This window comes from Pinus tabuliformis, chromosome Q (assembly GCF_031772625.1).
Source record: "Pinus tabuliformis cultivar Carrire ecotype Pingquan chromosome Q, CPIR1, whole genome shotgun sequence".
Taxonomy (NCBI): Eukaryota; Viridiplantae; Streptophyta; class Pinopsida; order Pinales; family Pinaceae; genus Pinus; species Pinus tabuliformis.
In genome coordinates, this window is record NC_142296.1 from 1237150569 (window position 1) to 1237176342 (window position 25774).

The following is a 25774-nucleotide window of genomic DNA, read 5'->3' on the forward strand; positions in this document are numbered from 1 at the left end:
AAAATACTAGCACAAACCTCCTCAGTTGCCCCCGAAAGATATGGTTCATGCAAGACTGAAATGTGGCGGGAGCGTTGGTCAACCCAAATGGCATGACCAGAAACTCAAAGTGCCCATAGTGGCACCGGAATGCTGTCTTCGGGATGTCCTGATCCCGAACTTTGATCTGGTGGTACCCCGAACGCAGATCGATCTTAGAGAAGTACTTGGCTCCTCTAAGCTCATCCATCAGCTCATCAATGCGGGGAATGGGGTACCGGTTCTTAAGGGTCTTCCTGTTAAGGGCTCTGTAGTCGATACACATCCTGAGGGTCCCATCCTTCTTCTTCACCAGCACTACGGAAGAAGCGAAAGGACTGGAACTAGGCCTGATGTGACCCAAAGCAAGAAGCTCTTGAATAGCCTTCTCTATCTCGTCCTTATAGGCTTTGGGGTACATGTAAGGAGTAGTGATGACTGCCTGTATACCCGGCTCCAACTCAATGGTGTGCTCAAACCCTCTATTTGGTGGCTGCCCTGGTGGAATGTCTCTGAACACTACTGCGTACCTGTCTAGTAGAGCCTGTATGTCTGCTGGTGGTGACTGTGCCTGTCCCCCAACCTCTGAGATCCTCAACTCGACTGCCCATGCAATGTCCCCATGTCGAAGATCTGCCTCCATCCTGTGGGCCGAAACTGTCTGAGGCAGATAAGACTGCATGCCTCTCAAGACCACCAGTTTGCCATCTGGCCCCATGAACTCCATCTCAGGTTTCCTCCAATCTGTTGTGACTCGCCCAAGGGAATACAACCACTGGACACCCATCACCACGTTGGTGTTTGGCACATCGACCACAAAGAAGTGGTCTGTCATCGAGTAGTTTCCCATAACTACTGTCAAGGAGGGCACATATCTGGTACATTGGATGGTATGGTCACCCGACACTAGGACGGAGAACCCCTCAAACTCTATTGTGGTGAGGCCCCTCCTCTGGACCAGTTGTGCATCTATGAAGTTGTGGGTAGCCCCACTGTCCACTAGTACCGACACCCTCTGTCCCTGTACCGTACCTCTGATCCTGAGTGTAAAAAACTTAGGAATCCCACATAGAGAAGAAACGACTCCCCCTGATGAGTCAAGGGATGCCCCTCCCTGTGGAGGTGGTGGTGGTGGCCCTCTATCCGCCGAACTCTCTCCATCTGTCCCACCATAATCCTACTCCACCTCGTCCTCCTGGTCACTGTCAGAAAAGACCTCAATGTAATGTGCTCTACCCGCTGTGCACCTATGGCCTGGTGCCCAGGGCTCTCTGCATGTGAAGCATAGCTTCCTCCTTCGGAGGTCCTTCCGTGTCTCCTCATCTAGCTGCCCCCTCCCTTATGTGGTCCTCAGTGGTGGGGGTCTAGTCTCATGCCCCTTCTGTGGGAAAGGGGTCCATGCAGGAAATGGCGCTCTAGTCTTGGGGATGGCCCCCTGCAAATCTCTGGCACACACCACCGCTTCCTGCAATGTAGAGGGTTTGTGTGACTTCACCAGTCCACGCAGAGGCTCAAGCAAGCCCTCAATGAAGGCGTATACCCTCCTGGCCTCGAACAGATTCGGGACCATCACTGACACACGCAGAAAATCAGAAAAGTACTGCTTTAGGTTGCCTGTCTGGCGTAGTTGTGTCAGCTCCCTAAAATATGCCTTCGGATCCCTCTGATCAAACCACTCCACCACCCTCCTGGTGAAGTCCTCATAAGAAACTATCTGAGGATGCCCCAAAGTGGTTAAGTCGTGAAACCACCAATCATGGGCTTCCCCCTCCAAGTGCAGCACTGCCATCTTAATGGCCTCTTGCTCTTTCATCTAGTTGAGTTGAAAGTATGTGTCCATTTTTTCAACCCAAGCCCTGGCTATGCACTTGGAAGCGCCATCAAATGTAGGGAAGTACATCCTCCCAATAGTTCTCAGCAACTCATAGTTTTGGATCCCCTGTCCTTCGTACCCCTTGTTCCTCTCACTCTGCTTGAGCTTGCTGTAATCTCTGAAGGAGAAGGCTTCTTTGAAATTTTCGTCCATCGCCTGCCACTCTCTGAAGTAATCCCCCATCTGGGGAGTGTCTTCCTCCCTTGCTGGTTCAATTTGTGCTATTGGCACAAAGGAGGGTAATGTAGCCCTAGTGGGCACACTCCTTGAAGGGTGATGCGCTGCTGGTGAGGGATGATCGAAAGGATGATAAGCCTCAGAAGTTTATCCACACAAAAACCCTCTAGTTGTGGCTCTATCTCGGCTCTGTGATTTGATCTCCTCCAGCATGTCTTTCTGCCCCTTGGCCAAGTCACTTAAAGCTCTCAAGAGGCTATCGAAAACCATCTCCTCCCTGCTCTTGGGCTCTGTCATTTCCTCCTCTCCGGCCACTATTTTCTCTTTTGCCTCTCTGTCTGGTGTAATTTCTAGCTCCCTTTCTTTGCTCCTGTACCTCTGCCTCCGGTAAGTGTTCTCTCGGTCTTCTCATTTCATAGGAAACCAACCCCACAACTGAGTCAAGAATTAGGCTTTGATACCACTTTAATGTTCCCAAGTAGGGATTTAAGTGAAATTCCAAATAAATAAACAATGCAACAACATAAAATTAAAAACAAGCATTAAACACCCATGAAACACTAAAATCTAGAATTTCTGAGCATATATTATGAAATATGAGAGCATAAGTACAATATATAAATGAAGTGGTGCACCTAGGCTTGTCTCAAGGACAAGATGGACTAAACCCAGTTGATGGAATAGCTGAGATGATGGCTGTTCAGTTGCTGCACCACTCTGTACTGCGCTGTCCCAGTAAAACTACTGATCTGCTGACTTCTACCTGCTGGAATGTTCCCAAACCCACCTAGAAAATTCTGTCCTTTCAGCCTTAGACTCCTTGGACAAAACCCAGAAAAACCCAGAAGGGAACTTCTCTGGTTTTGGCTTTGGATTTTCCGCCTCCTTGGAGCCCCTCTTCGGCTACTACTGCCAAATTCGATTTGCAGAAAACAGCCTCCAAATCCACATGGAAACACCCCTCAAATGCTGCTTTCACCTATGATAGCTGATTCCTTGCTCCTCGGATGATCCTTGGGCCGAATGGTTGCTTTCCTAAGCCCCACGAAATTGCTGCCAGAGGCCACTACGCAGTCCCTCTGCCTAGAAATGTGTACTGCTGTAATTACTGACTGGATGGCTGCAAAACTTTGAGAAAATGTCCTCAGCCCTCTACCTTTCCTGCTCCCGAAACCCCCAACAAGCTAGGGACCTCTTGGCTGGCTCAATCCTCTTTTGCGTATTTCTGGCTGCCCAGAAAGTACGCAGTCTCCTCTGCGTGGCTGGGTGAACTGTAAATCGATGCTGGAACTCCTGCAATCTCTATGGAATAGCCTCCCTAGGGCGGGCACGGATAGTCCCCCGAAGTAGAGGTTGAATCTTCCCTGCAGAAGACTCGTGGCTAAACAGCCGGTAGACTCGCTAAGCAGCAGAGCGTACAAAGGTAAGTTTGTTTGTCAAATGATCAGAATGCTGCAAAATGAGAGCTCCTTCCTCTTTTATCACTTTGGGCCCCCTTAGCCTCTTGTGGGCCCCTCCTTCCACTAGTTCGAATTCCCTCCAACGTATTCCTTGGCCAATTCGAATTAGTCATGTGAGTGGCCTCCACATTCCATTCACTGCCAGAAATAAAGTCAAATTGCCTATATTTCCTAAGTTCCGCATGTGGGGTCCTCCTTCTAAGCCAAAAATGATGCCAAAATTGTCTAGCTGCACCCTGTGACTAATATGTTTGAGAAGGGACATGACAGGATTCCAGTGGTCATCGGTACTACACAGTGGGAGGCACATGGCAGTTTAGTATACATCAGATTAGTTCATGGTATATGGAGCCTATATATTGATTGCATGCGGGGACTAGAGATGAGGTACGAATGGATTCCAACAATTGTCAGATCTATGCCACAGCAGGTCCAACTATGGGATGTAGGGATTCAATTGGTTAATAGATCACTTTGTCTCTTGATGAGTATAGCCATGGAAGAGAGTGATCTAGTTCACTCTTGGGTTGGCACATGTGGGTTTGCAAAGGCCTTCATCGTATGGTGAGGCAGACTTTCTCTATTGCTGCACAGGTTCGGAGTTAGATTTGGATGGGTAGACTTTCCTGTCATGGAGATGCCTGGGCAAGATGTATTTCACCTCTATTAGTATTTCACCATCAGGTTCCAAGAGAAGGGGATACAATGTATGCACGATGGGCAATCTATTAGAGCCAGAGTGATGCAGCCACAACATGGTAGTGTGAAAATTTGAATACCCAAATCACCACTACAACAACTGATTAAGTTCCTTCTATTTGTTAATTACTGAACAAATTATTTATTGTTTCCTATAGTAAACACTGAAACTAATAAATTGCAGTCTTCACCAATTAAATTATAAGCGGAAACAAGAAACTAAGTAAGAAAGAAATACACAACACATTACACCTTTGTTTTTGGAAAAAAGTCCCCGGAAAAACCTAATGCGGGAAAAACCGATGCAAAAGCTGAGGGTTTTATGATTAAGCAGTAGTAATTCTGAGTACAATTCATTAGATGCCCAACTGGCTATTTGATACAGAGAGAAACTGGGCAAAACAAATAGTGAGATGATCTCACCCTGTCACTGGAAGAACCGACCCTAATCTCGCTAGAAATGAGCTTCGCGTCCCTTCTGTGCAGAACTACATCAACCCCACGTAGTCTTTGTGTCACCTCTACTGGGACTACACTTTTGCTCCTTCTGATCCTCTAATGGCTGGAAACCTCAGCTCTTAGCCTCCCAGTCTCACACCCTGGCTCTCGGCTTCTGAAACTTGATTTCCTTAGCAGGAATTGAATCTCCCTCTCAGGATTTGCGCTACCACAGCGTAGCTCTAATTAGCATCTCTGGATGTCGTTCTGCCCTCTCTGCCTTGTACTCTCCGACCCAGGAAGAACTTCCCTCTGGATACTATCTTTGCCCCTCACTACAAAAGATCACTTCGAATTCCTCTTCCAGCAACTGCTGTGCTTCAGAAACCCGATCTTCTGATCTCCAATCAATGTGTTTTCCAAATGCCCATCAAGCCTCTTCTTATAATCCTCTCGTTGATCAATCAACAACCCATATTAGATCATAGTCAATGGTTCAGATCACTTTCGCTTGATCCTCGTCTTCTTCTAGAAGTTTCACCCACAGTTAGATTAAAACCCTTTAATTATTTTAATTTCCTAAGTTTAGACTTAGGCACCCATTCAAAATAATTAATCATTTTAATAAAACTTCTTCTAGGTGGAATTTCCCAAAATGATTTCTGGGTATTGTGGAATACATGTGTCCAAGCCTCTCTGCAAATTTTGAGGCTTAGAGCGCTTCTGATGCTACCAAAAATCAACACTCCCTCTTAGCGAGGAATGTGCTCTAGTAATGCAACCCGTTGAAGCATCACCCTTCTCTGTAACATCTCCCTCTGCACTGCTGATGTCCGACATTGCTACCAACCAACTACTGTGCAAATGTTCCATATGTACTGTCGCTGACACTACCACTACCAACAATGCATCTGTACTACAACTCCCTCTCAGATTCTGCATTCGTGCTGCTACTAGTCCTGCCACTGCCAACACTGCATCTACACTGGAACCTTCTCCAACTTCTACTACATAAGCAATGGAGAAGCCTCCAAAATTACTGAACATGTGTTCTGTATGATGCATCTGTTGTTGGAGTTTTTACTGTTGCTAGTCTCTACACTGTTGCTGACTCTGCTCTGTGCCAACTGCACTGCTCAGACTCTGCCGCTCCTAGCCACTACAACTGTCACTCCGACACTCCTCTGCATCAACTGACATTGGTCCATCCTGCTACTTCTGATCTGGGCTCCCATAGTAAGGTATTGATCCAAGAGGTGGACTCCTCAAGGATCCTGCCCTTCTGCAGTTCTTTCGAACTACAATTCTATATCACCCCCTCCGGGAAATCATGGCAAACTCCTCCTCCTCGATCTGTGTGGATGAAACCTTTGAATCATGCTTTTCATCCTTGTCCTTCTTCTTAAGAGGACACTTTGTAGCATAGTGACCAAGTTCACCACACTTCGAAATATATTTCTTCTTCTTTTGCTGCTCCTCCTGCCCCTTAGATGTGAGGTCTACATTTTCATCCTCTTCCTTCGACTTCGTCCCACTGCTGTTGTTGCTATTGTCAAGTTTGCACTTGACTAAGTCTCTCCTCATCTCTTCCTGCTGAAGAACGACCCACATCCCTTCCCAATTTGGCAATCTTTCTCTGCCCAGGATGCTTTGGACAAACACTTGCCATTCTTCTGAGACTAAATTTAAAGCTAGCATCACCATCTCGATAGGCTGAGGTGATGACCCCACAGCTGCCAACTCGTCTCGGGTTTCCTGAAGCTTTTCAAGGAATGTATCAATGTGTTCCCCCTTCTGTATTTGTGTGGATCTCATCTTTTGCTCCAAGTACATCTTCCACAGCTTGGAAGATCCCTAATATAGCATGGAAAAGGCATCCCACATCTCCTTGGTAGTCACTTTGCCTGATATGTGACATACTACATGATCCTTCACTTTGTCGAGGATCATCCACTTGGCCTTCACCATCTCTCCCTTGTACGTTTTGAGCGGATCTAGATCTGTAGGCTCAGCTACCACACTGTCGACGTAGATCTTGAGAAAATGTTCGTCCATAAGGCATGACATCCTCGCCTTCCAGATCACATTGTTGGATGAACCATCCAACCAATCCTAATCTCGTAACCCATTGGCTGCCATCTCTGCCAACGAAAGTGTCGAACTACTTCCTTTTTCCTCTGCTCTACTATAGGGCTAGCATACACACTCCCTGTTGGAGTTAGTAGATCTGCTGCTCAGCAACTGAGAATTCAAACTTATTGGCTGGAAGTCCTCTGAGGAAGAATTCCCTCAAGAGTGTCTCCCTTCTTCCTTTTGACGATTTTTTGCCTCGACAACTGCTACAGAAAACTAGTCACACCAGAAAACTGCCTCTTCGCTGAAGTTGTTGCATTGCTCCCTCTGACACTGGCAAAATTCGATCTGGAAGTCTTACCTCTCTGTCGACTCACTCAGAGAGAGACCTTCCTTGAAAATCTTTGCCCTCCTGGCCTGGATTGCGCAATCCCTCTGGGGATTCGATTTGCTGCCTACACAACACTTCGACCCTCCTTCTCTTCAACGGTAGGCTCTTCTAGCTCTACTCTCTTGTTTGACCTGCAGCTCCGATACCATGTGAAAATTCGAATACCCGAATCACCACTGCAGCAACTGATTAAGTTCCTTCTATTTGTTAATTACTGAACAAATTATTTACTATTTCCTATAGTAAACACCGAAACTAATACACTGCAGTCTTCACCAATTAAATTATAATCGGAAACAATAAAATGAGAAAGAAAGAAATACACAACACATTACACCGTTGTTTTTGGACAAAAGTCCCCAGAAAAACTCAATGCGGGAAAATTAGTGCAGCAGTTGAGGGTTTTATTATTAAGCAGTAGTAATTCTTATTACAATTCATTAGATGCCCAACTAGCTATCTGATATAGAGAGATTGGGCAGAACAAATAGTGAGATGATCTCACCCTGTCACTGGAAGAACTGGCTCTGATCTCATTAGACATGAGCTTCTGCGTTAGCCACTTCGCAAAACTGCGTCAACCCCATGCAGCATCTGCGTCACCTCTGCTGGGATTGCGCTGCCCCTCCTTTTGATCCTCTGATGGCTAGAAACTTCATCTCTTAGCCTCTCGGTCTCACACCCCGACTCCCAGCTTCTGAAACTTGATTTCCTCAGCAGGAATTCAATCTCCCTCTTAGGATTTGTGCTGCCACAATGTAGCTCTGGGTGGCCCATCGTCAGCCTCTATGGACGTTGTTCTGCCCTCTCTACCTTTTACTCTCCGGCCCAGAAAAAACTTCCCTCCAAACACTATCTCTGCCCCTCACTACAAAATATCACTTCTGATTCCTCTTCTGACAACTACTGTGCTTCAGAAATTCGATCTTCTAATCTCCACTTGATGTGTTTTCCAAATGCCCATAAGCCTCTTATTATAATCCTCTCGTTGATCAATCAACGGCCCAGATTAGATCCTAATCAATGGATCATATCACTTTGGCTTGATCCTTGTCTTCTTCTAGAAGTTTCACCCACAGTTAGATTAATACCCTTCAATTATTTTAATTTCCTAAGTTTAGACTTAGGCACCCATTAAAAATAATTAATTATTTTAATAAAACTGATTCCAGGTGGAATTTCCCAGAATGATTTCTGGGTATTGTGGAATACAAGTGTCCAAGCCTCCCTGCAAATTTTGAGGCTTAGAGCACTTCCGATGCTACCAGAAATCAACAGGTGGCACCCTTTTGAGGCTAGCATGGGACCCGGGCATCACAGTGCTTGGCAGCTCAACGACCTTTAGGGATGAGATGGCTACTACAGGGAAGACCATTCTGATTCCTTGATGGCATGGGGAACTTCATCATCATGGTAGGTTGGTCAGTAGGAGGATATCAGGAGGAGCTCATGCAGGGGAGACTTCATTCGCATAGGGATTGGGCTGTATCTTTAGGGGCCCACCATCAATGTGCATGAGATGGACTACTTGGATAGTGAGTGGAGCAAGGGGTGCTTCATGTTGATCAGGTTGGTTTTGGATCATGGTATTGAGGGACTCTTGCACTATAGGGTAGTGTAGAGATCAGGGACGACCCAGTGGCACATTTGGGACCCTGGTATTGAGGGACTCCTGCACTATAGGGTAGTGTAGAGATCAGGGACGATTCAGTGGCACATTTGGGACCCTGATATAGTTTGCAGTGATAGTGAGGATGCACAATCAAAGAGGGCGCTTGTTTAGGAATTGCTTGAGGACAAGCAATTTTTGGTGGGGAGGACTGTAATATACCGAGTTTCGATTTTTTTTAAGGGTATTAATGGAGTTTATTGGGGAGGTGCTAAGCATAGCACAATTTTGTAATTTGGGCATTGGAGGCATTTTTGACGTATGGGACTTAGGAGAAATAGAAAATTATAGCTCTAGTGGAATGTGGGGGCCGCAAGAGAAGGAAATTCGACCCAATGGAGCAATTTGCACTAGTGAGAAGAGAGAGAAAGGAAGGGGTGCAAATTAGTGGAAGTTGGGGGCCACCAAAGGAGAGAGGGCCAACAATTATAACTATATCTTGGAGGTCCCCATTTGGTACTTTGGATCATTTGACAATTTAGCATTAGTTCTCTTGAGCTGCTTAGCCAAAACAACCTTGTTGTTCAGCATAAGGAATTCCCGAGTGGGAATTCCACTCTCATTTCAGAGAACTTCGAGTGTCTGCCTAATGAGGCAATTGGGGAGCTCAGTTTAGAGTTTCCATTGAGCACATTTACAATCATTTTCTTCAGCTAGAGCAAGTTTCCCTTGGATGCAGAATAGAAATTGTGACTCTTGGGAGGGCCAGCAAAAAGGGGAATTTGGGCCAGCGAATTAGCAAAGAATCCTTCCACAAAGGGGGTTGGAGTTTCTTGTCAATTTGCAGGTTCGTTGGTGAAGCATTTGGGAGAGCTGAGTTGCTCCAATTCTTGGACTACGCAAGGGCTCATTGGGAATTGTTACGCAATGATTTGGGTAAGGAGAATCTATGGTGTGGCTACGGAGGAATAAGGGAAAATTTGGGAAGGAGATTTTCTAGGAGAGACTTGGAGCATTTTGTAGCAGTTTTCATCTACAGCCAGTTTTGCTAGCCAATTAGAGGTCCACGCACAAATTGGGGTCATCGGGGCACATTGGGATTAGCCCAAACCCTTTTTGGATTTTTGTGAGTTTTATGAGAGGAGGCTAGGATTAATTTTGCATAAATTTCTGAGTACTCCTGAGAGTCGAATTCCTAGTTGCATTCAACAGTCAGCAACATAAATTATTGGAGGAGGGCACAGTTATTTCGGGGACCATTTCCGCCACTTAGGTTCGTGAGATATTTTTGGGTTTTGTTCAGCTGGTGGAGTAGTGCCTGTGGCTAATTTCTCAGAATTTATCAACAGAACATTATTCCACCAATGATTATGTATGTTAGTTTTTGTAGCATCAGAAGTGTTCTAGCCATAAAATTTGGTGGAGAGGATAGAATACATGAGATCTCCAAAACCCAAAAATGTTTCTGGAAATTCTGCTTAGAAGTCTCTCAATTATATTATTAACCATTTTTTAAAATATTTCCTAACTCTAAACTTAGGGAATATGGTTAATTATTCAGTATTAATTGAGATAAGGTGAGAATAGTCTAGAAATTCACACGGATCGATCTAGAGATGATCCTAGCCATTGATTATGTTTTAATCTTGGTCGTTGGTGCTCCAATAGTGGATTATAAGAGGAGGATGTGGTGATGGAGAATACACTTGAGTAGTTATATTTCATGGCAGATTGATTTTCAGAGTAGCAGCAGTCAGTTGGCAGAGAGAGCCAAAAATTGAAGCAATGTGTGAGGGGTAGAGACAATGAGGCTGGAGGAAGTATTCTAGATCTAGTGAGTGCAATTGCAAAGAGGCAGAAGAGCCACAAAGAATTTGACGTAGGGACTGTGCAGTAGCTTCTAGAGGCATGTTCGATTTGCTAAGAGGGAAAGATATCTTCAGTTCTAGAGGTCAGGAAGGAGTCCCATAATGTCGGAGAAGCATTTTCACAGCCAGCAGAAGGCAAAACGACTTCATTAAGACCAGTCAGAGGCTTAACGCCAAGAAGACTGCGCAGTGCAGCACAGAGGATGACGTAGAGGGCCGAGTTTTTTGAAGTCAGGTTGTGTCAGGGTTTGCTTGTGGGGTGAGGAAATTCATCACTAGATTTTTTCCAGTATTTTTCTCTGTAGGATTTCTAGATTTCGGCATCTAGTTGTACTCAAAATTTCTCACTGCTGCATAATAATAAAATCCTCAGTTGTTGCACCGGTTATCCCAAGTTCGGTTTTTCCGGGTGCTTTTGTCCAAAAATAATCGTGTTATCTTTTATGTGTGTGTGCTAGCATTTCTCAGCTTCCAATGTTTTATTTTTCTGCAAAATTTTATTTGTGAAGGTTGTAGTGTGTTTGTTTCGATATTTGTTGTAGTAAATAAATTGTTAAATCAATTAACATTTAGTATAAATAATACTAGTTGTTGCAATAGGATTCCATATTGGAATTTTCACATAGTATTGGAGCCAAATTGATCAGTCGGAGAGATTAGAGTCGAAATGAAGGAATTTCACTACTCAGTGTGTGCAACATGCCGAAATTCCTTGGGGAAGCGTAGTATTTTTTCCAGAAGGCCGAGTTACCTAAGTAAGTTTGATTTTTCTAAGAGAAGGGCAGAAAAATTTAATCCTTCAAAATCAAGTAATTCCAAAGGTAGAGGGAGAAGATCAGTGATTTCATTGGGCATATCTCTAGCTAGACGCAGAGGGTTTTGCAGCAGTACACTAAAGTAGAACAAGCGTCGGGGTGGAAGAGAGAAGAGCACACACAGAGGAAAAATTTTCCTCAGGGAACTTCTAGTCTCAAGAAGTTCGTTTCCTTGTAGATCGACTGTAATTGTGAGAAAATATTCTCACTCCAGAAGGGAGTGCGAATAGTAGAGCAATAGTCGAGCAGAAGGAAAGAGGAAGTTTTTGACAATTCATTGAGATGGCCATTGCTGGGCTTCGTGATTAGTGTAGGTTGGATGGAGCTTCCAACTATGGCATCCAAAAGGCTAGGATGTCCTTCCTTCTAGATGAATATGGTCTTAAAGCCTACATTGATAATGTAGTGGTAGTTCCCTAGGATGCAGATCAACAGAAGGAATATAAGGAAATGGTGTGGGCGAAGCGGTTGATCCTGGATGGAGTCATGGATCATATAGTCTCACTTATATCTAACAAAGATATTGCCAAATAGATGTGGGATGCTCTCTCCACGTTATACGAGGGTACTTCCGAGTAGCAGAAGATGTACCTAGAGGAGAAGTTGAGACTCATCCGGATGCAGAAAAGGGAAGGCATAGACCCCTACCTTACCAGAATTCAGGAGGTCCAAGACCAGCTGTCAACTGTTGGGGCAGCGCCTCAACCCACGAAGCTAGTAAGATTGGCACTCAACAGTGTCTCAAAGGACTGACAAGTCTTTGTCCAAAGCATATTGGGCAGAGACAAGTTACCAGAGTGGGACAGGATGTGGGCTGACTTGCAGCAGGAGGAATTGAGGCGAGCTCTTCTAAAGAGCTCCATCAGTGGCAGCAATAGCAGCGGATCGAAGGTGGTAAAGGAGGAGGAGAATGTGGCCCTCACATCTAAGGGTCCCAGTCAGGGGCAGGGGGAGCAGAGGAAGAAGAAGAAGGACCTGTCAAAGGTCAAGTGCTTCAAGTGTGGTGAGCTCGGTCACTACAGTACCCAGTGTCCTCTCAAGAAGAAGGACAAGGAGGAGAAGTAGGACTAGCAAGTAGTGTTACCCACCATTTTGTGGGTAATTTCCCTAGGAGAATTTTTTTCTCTAAGATGGTCCTCAGCCAGCAGCCAACAACCCCTTGCAGGCACCAGATAGCTCATTGTGCCATTTTCTCCACCACCTGAGCCAGCCATGTGGTCCCTTGCCCATCTGCAATGATCGTATGTTTGAAGGTGGGACTCCCGAATCTAAAGGTATGCCTTGTCATTTGGAAATTGAGTATTGTAGTTTGCTTATCATGGACACTTCTGGGCATGGATTAATGAGGGGATTTGGTGAAAAGAATCGGTTAGGTCTATGCTTCTGTCCCAGTGTTGCGGGGGAGCGCCCCCCCCCCCCCCCTCGCTCCCGCTCCCGATCCGCGCTCCGGGCGGGAGCGGGTCGGGAGCGCGCTCCCGAAATCGCTCCCGATTTCGGGAGCGCGCTCCCTAAAAAAAAATTCGCTCCCTGCCTTTTCGGGAGCGTTTTGCCTTTTTTGCATTTTTTTTTTTGTAGTAATGTTCGAAATGCAATTTTTTTTGAAAGAAACAAATAGTTTTTGAGTGGGGCAACTTAATGATCAAGTCTAGGCCCTAGTATTGATATGCTATTCATGGTAATGTTAAATTCTTAAAGTAAAAGTGACATTTTCTTTAATTTTCATTTTCATCCTTTTACTTAAATTTTTAACATTACCATGAAATGACTCAGGATGTTTGAGAGTGGTTTCGTCCTCATTGGATTTCATATGGAGAAAGTAGAATTTTAGATTTCATTCAAAATCCAGCAGACTTATCAATTTTTCAGGATTTCAGGATTGGGGGATTGCAATGTTTCCATTGAATTTTGTCATGTATTAGGGTATGGAACTCATATTTAATCAAGAGTACCAATCCCTCTATGTACCTTGATGTTAGTGACATTGGTTGTCGAACTCCTCTATCATGACCCTTCTAAAAATGTACGCATCACTCAAACAAAATCTTGACTTGACATGCTATGCTTTTTCTATCTTATGTTAATGCTTAGAGGGTGATATTAATGACAAAGATCCCTATACAGATACAAAGGTAATGACAAAGATACCTCTGGATATTAATGCTTGGAGGGTGATATTAATGACAAAGATCCTGATTTTGCAACAAGACTAAAAAATTAGACATTTCTCGTGGTGGCAAGAGGCCCAAGCATAAGAAATAGATAATAGATTTACTTCTCTTCTCTAGTTTCTAGTAGCTTTTATAACTATTGACTCTTTCATATTTATTATGATATTTTTTTAAACAATATATGACAATTTAAGTTTGAAGTTGGCAATTATAACTCATTAGTAATGAATTATGAATATGATGCTTCATGAAAGTTGAAAGTTGTTTCATTTCGTTTCATTTTATAACATTTCATTTCATGTTAGATATTATTTGTTGTAATGGTTACACTTAGCTTACAAGTACAACTTTGGTGATCAATGATGATAAATGTTATATATTGAATTTTGAAAGCTTGAAACTTTAAGATTGATGAATCATGAGACTCAATATGTTGTATGTTACTATGTTACTAACTTGCGGACGTGGTTGATGAAGATTATAACTTCTAGATGATTGTTGTTATATGGTTCAATCTATGCTTTTTTATGTTTTTTATATCTAATTCACCATTCTACATGTTTTTGTTGACATATATGTATCAAAAATTAAAAAATATATATATTTTTAAAAAATCGCTCCGGGATTCGCTCCCAAACCGGGAGCTTCTGAAAATGGTCGCTCCCGCTCCCGCTTCCGCTCCCGCTCCCAAGTAACATTGTTCTGTCCCCTTGACCCCTTTTAGGAATGAACCTTGGATTCTAGTCCCATGGGATCTCTTTTACTGACCATTTGGTTCTAGGGATGATATTTCACAGGAAACCATTTGGTTCTATGGTTGCGTGGTCCTGCTCCCTTATCCACTTATATTACCCTCTTTCCATTCATTATTACTCCATCCATAATTTCTCCCACCTGGGTCCACATTCCTCCATTGGGTCCACATAGGGTTATCTCGCCCCTTCCCCTTTCCCACACCTTGGGTCATGGCATGGAATGAAGCCCGGAGGTTGATGGAGCTGAAAAGAAATTTAAAAGTATATATGGCCACATTCAACATGAAAAGCATCATAAAATGCAAAAGATGGTTGGGACAAAAACATTTAGCACGTCGGCAAAAGCCAATACACGATCCCTACCCCATCATCATGGCCATCACCCTGGTTCCTACAGGTTCTATGAGCCTTCTTCATCATATAGGAACCCATGATTGTCCCAACCCCTGGTGGGCGATGAACCACCCCACCTTAAAAGGGGAATTCACTGTTATATCTTATACATCATGCTCTAGCCCCTTGATCCTTGGGCAGTTAATCAAAGAAAATCATAAAAAGGCAAAAGACATATAAATAAGGGTGGAAAAATCAAAGTCAAGGCACCTCATGTACCAAAATTTCTCCCTCCTACACATTATAAACCCTTCCCTCTTATTTGCTACCCTTGTACCCCAGCATGTGACCCAGGGATGCGCCTTCCCATCCCCTACTTCATTTACCTATCTGTCACATGCCACCACCTTTTAAAGGATGTACCTTGAACATATTATCCCCTTTAGAAGTAGAAACCACCTAATAGGGCACTTGGTTAACCCCATTTGGAGTTTAGGAGACATTGGCACATCCCAAAGCCCATTATGGAAGGGAAGGCTATTATGAAGTCCCCACCTACGGTCCATGATTAGGTAAGCTCATTTACTCGATTTCTCTAATAACTTGTTGTACTAGAAGGCTAGGGGACGCATTGGATCTTATGCAGGATTGTAGATGGTTTCCATTTGGGGTTTGGTCTCTCTATACGGGGTCCTAATCCTCCAGAGGGCTACATTGGCACATATGTTATGAGCGTTGAGAGCCATGGGCCCCCACAGCCGCAGATTGCAATCCATGGATCCCCACAGGCATTTAGAGATTGCTCATGGTTCACTTATTGGATGAGGAAGATGCACTTGATCCATCATTCCCAACTGGCCCCAGATCTACACCATACACTTGGCAGATGATCCAGGCCTTGCATGATGATGTGGCATCACCTACACCATCATCCTAGCCCTTGTAGTGATCTAAAGGCATCTTCGATTTGTTTGGAGACCCATGAAGACACTTGTGTGCCCCTGCTTTCATTTGGAGCACCACAGGTTATTACAAGGGCCCAACCCCTTGTCCACTACTTTTGCGGGTCCTATTTTTCATTACGGCACCCATGTGTTGATTTTTGGTAGCAACGAATGTGTTCTAGCCATGAAAATTGATGGAGAGGCTAAAGCGCATGAGATCTCCAAGACCCAAAAATGGTTTGGGGAAATTCCACCCGGTTAGAGAGATATTAAAATAATTAATATTTTTAATGGAGTTCTTAAGTCTAAACTTAGGAAAATTAAAATATTAATGGGTATTAATATAAATCTGGGTGAGAATGTTCTAAATGACATAGATCAAACCAAATCTAATCTTATCTGTTGATTAGAGATTTAATCTCTACCGTTGAAGACTCAACAGGAAAAGTATAAGAGGAGGTTTGAGGATCAATTGGAGATACATCAAGATTGATCAGTCAATTCGATTTTCGGGAGTGAGGTTTGCTGGGAAATTTCGAGCAAGTGATTTGTTGCAGCAAGGGGCAGTGATTACATAGCAGAGAGGCAGAGATAGTGCCTGAGGGTCAACGCAATGACTAAAGAGGCTGACGCAGAGGCAGCTAGAGCTACGCAGAGGCAACAGGAGCCACGTAGAGGCAACTAGAGACTACGCAGAGGCTGAAGGGCCTGTGTTGTGACACAAAAGGCTAGAGAGCTGACACAGAGATGCAGAAGGCTAACGCAGAGGGTTCTAGAGCTACGTTGAGGCTAGCAGGGTTGACGTAGAGCCTCAGAGAAGTGCCAAAAGGATTTTCGTGGGGCAGGCTTGCTGAATATCTGTCTCCGAGAAGAGGTATTACTGCCGTGTAAAAATCTCTGTTGGGTGAGCCAGTTTGGCACCCTAGTTGTACTCAAGAAATCTGCTTAATAATAAAACCCTCGGAACTGTTGCACTGTTTTCCTGCATTGGGTTTTTTCAAGGACGATTGTCCAAAAATAACAGTGTCCCTTGTGTGTTTGTCTAGTATTTTAGTTGTTGATCTATCTATGAATTAAGGCTGCATTTTCGTTTATTTTCAGTATTTATATGTATAAATAACTTGTTAATGGAATAAACAAGTAGGTGAAATAAACCAGATAATGCAGTAGGAATTTATGACGTGTCAGACTTAGAAATTTCAACACCATGGACCTCATTAGGCCTCTTAGAGGGCCCTACAACATGCATAGATTATTATTTGACCTCTTGAGAGGCTTCCTTTTTCATTTATGAGCTAGTTTGGTGGGCTTGTCACCAAAAGTTGTATTATTAGAACTTTATTTTATTTTTGGGGCTTATGTAGGACAAGGAGGCTAATTCGAACTACTAAGTTGTGTATAAATGGGAGTGATACGAGTTCATTTCTCATCATCACTTTGGTTTGGATCACTTATCTCTCTTGAGATTTTTCGCACTTTTTCTAAGGATGAATTGGAGCTTTATGGATGAGTTTTAATGTATGGATATTGGTCTATCTTCTCTTGGAGCTTCTTTATTGTCAATTGTTAATGGCTGAATATACTCTATTACATGTAAGTATGTGCTTTTGATGTTATTCTTGTTTACCTTTGTCATATATGTCGGATTGGGATTTTCGCTATTCAAGGGCTAATTGCTGCATGCATTTACTGCTTAATGGTGTGGAATGTCTCTATTATAGCATTTCCTTAAATGTATGGGCCATGTAATGGGATAGAAATCTCTTAGGGGTAAAATTTGTCCTTAGCAAGCCAATCCTCTTGCACATCGAAGTATAAAAGTTGCAAGGTTTCTTCTTCTTGATTTAAAAGGCAAATGAAGTAATCTTGTGGCCTCCTTGACTGGGAACCAAGAAATCCTACTCTTACTCAACATAGACTCCATTCTCCCAAGGATTAAGGCACTGATCTACCAAGGGTGGCCACTAAAATCCACATTTTCTCACATCCTTTTGGGACTAGCCACAGTGGTGTGATTAGGGAATCAATTTCCAACAAGCTAGCCATAAAAAATATTTTGATCTCCTAGGGTCTCCTGCGCTAGCCTTTCCTCTATCCCTCCTCCAATTTTGAAGTCATTCCAACAGTGGAGGTTGAAGAAAATTCAAGCCCTAGCTACGTGATTGAAACTTGCCTTGCCATCCCCAAGGCTAGTGCCTCATAGGGTCAAAACAACATCTTTGAGTGAAAAGAATTTCTTTGATCCTTTCCCCATGTTGTCTAGGGTAAGAATATCATTGGTTGTTTCATACTTTCCTCATACCCTAGATCGGGTCAACTTGGCCCTGTGTGGTCCTGCTCCTTCAAAGGACTATTCTTCAAGAACCAACTGGGATACCAATTCTAACAAGGATTTTAGGAACTCCTTCACAAAGCCTATTCCCATACACCTATCCCCCAAAATATTCTCTTCCTTTCCCTAGAATCTATACTACCTTGCTTAGTGAATAAACAAGCTCCATCTTTCAACCTTTTCTGGGAAAGGGTTAGTTTGGGTCACTCATATCCATTAACTTGTGATTCATTAGTGACTCTAATACATGTCGGGTCTCCTCCCATCGGTGAAAGTCCGTAAATAGAAGGGAGCCTTAGCTAAGGTGATAGTGGACTAAGTCTCCATTTGTTGCCCTTGGCCTAGCATTTGCCCTATAGAAATCCCCCTTAGGTCCCTTGCTAGTTTGAGCAGTAACAGGCAGATTCAATAAAGATGGTGTTGTAACTTATTTTGACACCCTTGAAAGTTACAAAATTTTTGAATTTTAGCCAATCTACCTTCTGGCTAAATCCTCAAGCTTATATAAATTTTCATGGAAATCTAAGTAAATAGACAAGAAAGTTTGAGGTCATTTTTCAAGCATCAGAAGGACTTCAGAGATTCATTGGACCTTCTCCATTGGAAAGTACTCTGAATTGACTTTCCAACGGTATATAGAACTCCCCAAAAGGACCTCGGAATCAAAAGTTATAGCAGTTTGAAGTCCCCCTTTCAAAAGTAGAAGCAGAGAGAAAAAATACCTAAGTGTTGATCCCGCATCCCGAAGGTCTATGGTCAGTCGGAATCAGCGATTCACAATGGAGGAAGGGTGGTCATGTTTTGAAATCGCCGAGATTGTGATAAAATATGCCTCCAGTGGTAAATTGCTGGGAGGGACGAAAACCAAATAATAAAGGAAATTCATCATAGAACAGGGCAAGCTAGGCCTTTTCTTTCTCCTCCAAAAGGGACGTGTGGCAGTCAGCGATTGGATCCGATAAGGGCCACGTGAAGGATGACATCAACAATAACGTGGTCATGCAGTGGACATGTGGCAGGTGGATTCGACATTTTCAGGGGTTGCAATAGGTCAAAAATGGGTGACACATGTCCCCACTGAAAGGCTGACATGTGGTAGTGATGATGTCAGCAATCGCATATCAACAATCAGAGGTTGAGGCTTGTTGTGCATCGGAGTGGAACCTCCAATTAAAAAGCTCCAGGAGAGGGGCTCCGATAAGAGGGCTGGACATGGGTACATGAAGAGTCAAAGGACCAAGGGACACACGCAAAAGGTGATCGGCAATCACAATTGTCATTTTGTAACTTGTGACACTTTAAAAAGTTTCGATTGCGAATTGTCGGGAAAAGGAGCTCTGATATGAGGTCTTAATTGCAGTCACGTGAAGAGCCAAACGACCAAGGCTAAACACGGAAGGTGATCGGTGATCGCAAGTCCTGGAGGGTGCAACCAAGTGCTACATTATAAAATCGCCGATTGCGAAGTCTTTGATATTATAAAGGCCTAAGCGCATATTATGTGGTACCATGTAGCTTAATATTCTAAAGAATCGGCCCCCTTTTCCCCTAAGCCCCGAAGTATTATTTCAAAGGAATTTTATAATGCTATACTTTGAAGAATTTGCCCCCTTTTCTAACCAAAGGGCTTAAGCCCCAAAAAGGTTTTGGTCCTGGGTCGCCTGGCCCTGATTATATAGTTTCTACCTAAGCCTCGGGAGCTAAGGCTCATAGATCAATGATCGTCATTCATTTCAGACCCCTCGTGTTTTCCAAAGTTTAACAAAGAGGGGGGGATCGGAAAAGTGGTTTTGATGAAACCATCTTTGTATATGTGGCAATCTGTGATGAATTTTGCACCCCCCCGACTTGAAACCACATACTGCCAAGGGGTCCCCCTGAAATCCACTTGTGGTTTTGAATTCTCAAAACAATGATGGATTGTTTCAAAATTAATCAAAGGGGCCCTGGTGTTCACAAAATTTGTTCTACATTTTCATGATTCTACATAGGATTTCCTATTTGGTGTGAGGGTAAGTCCCAGTGATAAATGATTCTTTGGTAAATTTTTATCAAGAAAACATCTTAAAATTGCTTGGAAAATCCATTCCAGATCGTTGATTTTAAGGCACATAATCATTGGTAGTTAAAGGATAGAGGACAATTGGTAGTTTTTAAAGAGACAACTATGAAACAACCCCAGATTTCCAGGTAGGAGAATCAATATCTGGCAGAATTTTCAAGAAATAGTTTCTTGTTTCAGATTTGAGAGAAAAGTATCAACATAATTCCAAATCTCAAGCAGAAAAAGGAGCAGTCAAAGAATCCATTTCCCAAATTGGAGGCTGAATATTTTCCAACAGTTCCAAATTTCCTGCAGACAATCCAGAGATTGTTTTATTTTTAGTGTATTGTTTAAGATTTTATTCCAGAAATATTGTAACAGTTTAGGAGAGATTTATTCTATATATTGTTTTATTTATAATGTTCAAAGGGTTGACTTTTGATGCCAACACCTTGTCACTTTGTAAATATTTTATTACAGAAATCTTAATTGAAGTATTCTAGCTCCAGTTCTTGACAAAAATTGTGTTTCCTGTATGTTTTTCTAGGTTTTCATACCTTATTTTTGCACATGTTCAAAGTAACATAGGAGATCTGGGTAAGAATAGATTGGGTGTCAATCTCTGTGAAATCCCCTAGAAAGTTACAATCATTTAAAGAGATTAATTAACGAGACTGTTTGTCTTGGTTCATTCCTCTACATCTGTTAACTGTTTCCTTTTGTCATCTCCTGAATGTGTTTTGTTTGGCTGTAGAAATCTTCTACACGTATCCATTCTATCGGGTTGATTAAGTATTCAGTATGACTTCTTAATTATCATGAATTCCCTTATATTCTTCTGTCAAATCCTTTAAAAATAATGTTTTTCTGTCAAATTGGATGCTGGAAGTTTGACCAAGGACTCTGCAAGAGAGGGATTTATTCATAAACAGAGATTGGAGAATCATTAGCAACCACCCAAAATAAATCATAAATCTGGCCATTGTATTTCATAGGCTGATGTCCAATGACAGTGAACAATATTAAACAAAGCCTCATAATAATTGAGGGAGCCCCCTCTGGTTCAAGGGCCAACTTGAACCTAAAGATTGGTCGAGTTGGTTTCTCGGCGTAGTTTTTGTAGCCAAGAACTTCCTACGAGAAACGAGTACAACATATGGATAGGATTTCCTCCAGGATGGAGGAAGACTTCTCTATGTTCGTCGATATACCTCTAGGAGTGAGGTGGGGTGACTTGGTGTTGTAGCCCCAAAGAGCTATAGATGGGCAGGATCCTTGAGGAATCCACCTCCTGGATCAATACCTTGCTATGGGGTCCCACAGTATTCAGTAATTGGATGGATCAGTGACAGTTGATGGAGTCAGATACCTGAGTGTCACTTGTAGAGACTAGTAGCAGTCAGATACTAGGGAGCGCAGTGCAGAGTTGGCAACAGTGCGGATGGCATAGTGCAGAGTCAACAACAACATAGATTCTTCACTGACAGTGCAAATACTAGTAGCAGTTAGAAACTCGGGAGACAGATGCATCAGATTGAACACAGTTGATTCAATATTTTGGATGCTTTTCAATTGCAGATGTTGTTATTGCAGCAACAACAGATGAGAGGGAGTTACAGTGCAGATGCAGTGTTGGCAGCAGTATGGCAATGTCAGCAGCAACACAGATGCAGCATATACTAGAGTTACGCAGTGTTTGGTGGGTAGTATGGCTAGACATCTACAACATGACAAGAGATGATGCAAAGACAATGTTCTATGGTAGGGAGTGTTAGTTTTTGTAGCATCATAAGTTCTCTAGCCATGGAATTTGGTGTAGAGGCTAGAATACATGAGATCTCCAAAACCTAGAAATCTTTTCTGGAAATTCTGCCTAGAAGTGTCTCAATTGGATTATTAACCGTTTTTTTAATATTCCTAAGTCTAAACTTAGGGAATATGGTTAATTAATCAATATTAATTGAGATAAGGCGAGAGTAGTCTTGAAACTCACACGGTTCGATCCAGAGATGATCCTAGCCATCGATTATGTTTTAATATTGGTTGTTGGTGCTCCAACAGTGGATTATAAGAGGAGGTCGATGTGGTGATGGAGAATACACTTGAGAAATTCAATTTCTTGGCAGATCGATTTCCAGAGTAGCAGCAGTCAGTTGCTGGAGAGAGCCAGAGATCGAAGTAGTGTGTGAGGGGTAGAGATAGTGAGGCTGGAGGAAGTATTCCAGATCCAGTGAGTGCATTTGCAGAGAGGCAGAAGAGCCACAGAGAAGCTCATGCAGGGACTGCATAGTAGCTTCTAGAGGTACGTTCGATTTGCTGAGAGGTTCAGTTCCAGAGTATCAGAGAAGCTTTTTCCCAACTAGCAGAAGGTAGAATGACTTCAGCAGAGACCAGTTAGAGGCATTACGTCAAGCAAACTACACAATGCAGTGCAAAAATGGACCGAGAGGTCAAAGGGCTGAGTTTTCTGAAGGCAGGTTGTGTTGGGGTTTGCCTGTTGGGTGAGGAAATTTATCGCTATATTTTTGTCAATATTTTTCTCTGTAGGATTTCCAAATTTCGGCATCCAATTGTACTTAGAATTTCTCATTGTTGCATAATAAGAAAACCCTCAGCTGCTGCACTGTTTTTCCCAAGTTGGGTTTTTCTAGGGACTTTTGTCCAAAAATAATTGTGTTATACTTTATGTATGTGTGCTAGCATTTCTCAGCTTCCATCGTTTTATTTCCAGAAAATTTTATTTGTAAAGTTCCCAGTGTGTTTGTTTCAATATTTGCTGTAGCAAATAAATTGTTAAATTAATTAACAATTAGGAGAAATAATACCAATTGCTGCAATAGGATTCCATATTGGAATTTTCACAATGTATGCAATAGTGAACCACGGGATTGCCAAATTGTACCAGAATTATGAGGGCAACAAAGATCATTTGCAAGTCAAAAAGTACCTTCATGTATTCACACTAGAATTGATATTCATCATGAACATTATTGTATCCATAACACTCCAAACACCATGATTATTTCAAGTTCAGAGAGATAGCACTTAGATCATTATGGAGACATATTTTATGTATAAATTAAGGCCCAATGTCATGAGTATCACAACATCTATTATCAAGGTGTTTGAATGGAAATTACTATGACCTCATCTTGATTATATATATAAAAGGTAAAGTACTCAAAAGAAAGTTATAATTTGTTAATGTTTAGAATAGAAACAAGAATGTTATCATCCAATGTTAAAATTAGTTATCTAGGTGTCATTATCCATCACCCAGTTTCTTGAGCACTTAATGCTCCATCACATGATAAAGGAACTCTTGCATGTCCCAACCCTGATGAGCGATAAACTAACTCATCATTAAGGGGTAAATAAATGCTAAATCATTAAAAGAAAGTTTGGGCTCCTAAGCTATGCTCCTATTCAATGCATTATAAAGAATATGTAAAAGGCACACTACAAGGGTGGAAAAAATAGGCTGAGGAAAGGGGTAACTCATGCCTCCATGATTGTTCCCTCCTTACATCTATACACTCAGGATGATGGACCTCCATTAGTTGGTCCCATGGCCATGGCACCTTACTTAGAATTCCTTCCACTCCATTACTAATATTATCACAAGCACCTATGGATTGAAGGATCGACCTAGAACATGTCACCTCACCTTAGGGGCTGGAAACACCTAATAGGGTTGACCGTATAGCCATCCCTAACATGAGTAGGGAACATTTTTATGGAACTTGGTCTAGTTTGATATGGTGATATCAGTTTGAAGTGTTATTATGCCCTTAATAATTAAGTATGGTCTAGTATTATGCATTTATGGTCATTGTACCTAATGATTGGTGTCTCTCACTTGATCTTGAGATGGTTTTCCATGTGGTTCTTCACATATAAATAGAGGCCATTGAGGGAACATGACATCACTTCACTAAACAACATGCTTTTTGTACCTTCCAATGAGTAGTGATGACCTTACAAATGCAAAATTGCTCCTCCAAAGTAGAGAATTGGGCACTTCAATGATTCTAGATGATGGTCGACACCCCAGAGCACCCACAAATGTTGAAATGCTAAGCTCCTCTTGCTTGGTGTTGGATTTACTTGATGTTATTCCACACAAACTCAAGACGCCTCTAAGTTGGACTTAACATTGTTTGATGGGCATTGCATGATTCGAAGTCCCGATGATGATGGTCATCCCTAGGATGACAAGGGGGGACTTGTTCTCACTTTTGGAGCCCCAAAATTGGTGAGAGATAGTGCCATGTCACCCATCTAGCCCTTGAGAAGGTGACAGAGGGCACCCAGAGCATGGTTTTTGGACATGGAGGCACTTTGAGGCTCTTCCAGAGGTCTCCCCTCAAGATTTGGAGTTGACTATTGTGATAGGGGATCTCCTTAGCCCATTCAATACCTTTTTGTGGCATTTATTGCCTCAAAAAGGAGATGAAATCATGCCTTTAGAGGACATTGAACCACACATGTGGGAAATTTATGGCATTTTTTATTGTTTTGAGCTATGGGGTTGGCTTGTAACCCCTTGTCTTGTTGAACACTCAAATTCAAACTTGTTTTAGGGCTTGTAGGCTAATATTTTGTAAAAGTGAAGGGTTAGATCCCATATAAATAGAGGATCCCTCCACTTCATTTAGACATCATTACAAATGTGAATTCAACCTCTTTAGAAAGAGTGCAAATTTCCTTGCATATTATATACTTGCTAAAAATGTGAATTTTGTGGTGTCTTATTATTGGAGATTGATTTTTTCGTTGGATACATCTTTTTGGAATTGAAAGAAGGCTTTTCTTGGAAGTAGTTGTAAGTTTATTGCTGTTTTTTTATATTTTTCATGTGAATGAATTATTGCTAGGATTTATAAATGTTCCACGATTAAATGCTTATTGTTTATTGAGAATCTTGGTAAATTTTTGCATGTTAAGATTATTCTTTTGTGAAACTATAGATAAATCCTAGGGTGCATCTTCTATATTTAATTTCTCCCCTCACAAAAAAGATAGCTAGGGTTTTACAAGTGGAAAATTATCTTTCCCCCCTTACCCCAAATGATTTTCATCTTCCTTTAAAAATTTTCCCTACTACTCTATTTTCCCAAGTTAGAATAGGTACTGGCCAAGGTTGTGCTGATCAAAAGTCATTAAAACTAAAATATGTTCTCTTCTTTTACTTTAACACAAGCCACTAGGGCTTTCTCTAGGGCCAATTTGCTTTAGGGTAATTTGGGGTGGATGCTTGCGAATGAAATTCTAGGGTTTGTTTCCATAAGGCTTTTAAACACAAAATCTAGCATTTTTTTGTGGTGAATCCTCCCCAAATAAGGCTGACATCATCCTTTCCAAACTATTTTGTGTCGTAGAAACCCTAATCCCTAGCCAAGCTTCAACTTGAAGCCTATTTGAGGTTTTAGCTTATTGCATTGCTGATATTACATTAGGTAAACCCTTTCTTTAACTCCTATATGCCTAGGTACTCTATCATTGCATATCAATAAGACCTAGCTTGTAGAATTCATTGTCTAGTCTAGGGTTAGAGTACTTCTTCACAAGAATGATTTGATCCTATTCCATCTTCAAGGTATCTTTCCCTAGCTTATCAATATCACCTTGAGCCCTTTAATTAGAATATATTTATTGGAGAATACAAGGAGGCTTCCCTTGTAGTGAAATTCCATTAAACAACAAAAGGAAGATTGTTGAGATGATAGTGGCAATCCTTCCTAATTGTTGCCATATGGTTTAGCCCTTGCCTTGTG

At 42.2% G+C, this 25774-nt stretch overlaps 1 protein-coding gene across 1 annotated transcript in view; it reads left to right on the forward strand.

Moving 5' to 3' along the window:
* The window catches only part of LOC149224285 (uncharacterized), a 657847-nt gene that overhangs the window by 341971 nt on the left and 290102 nt on the right, over positions 1 to 25774 (forward strand). The gene's annotated exons all lie outside the window — the stretch shown is intronic.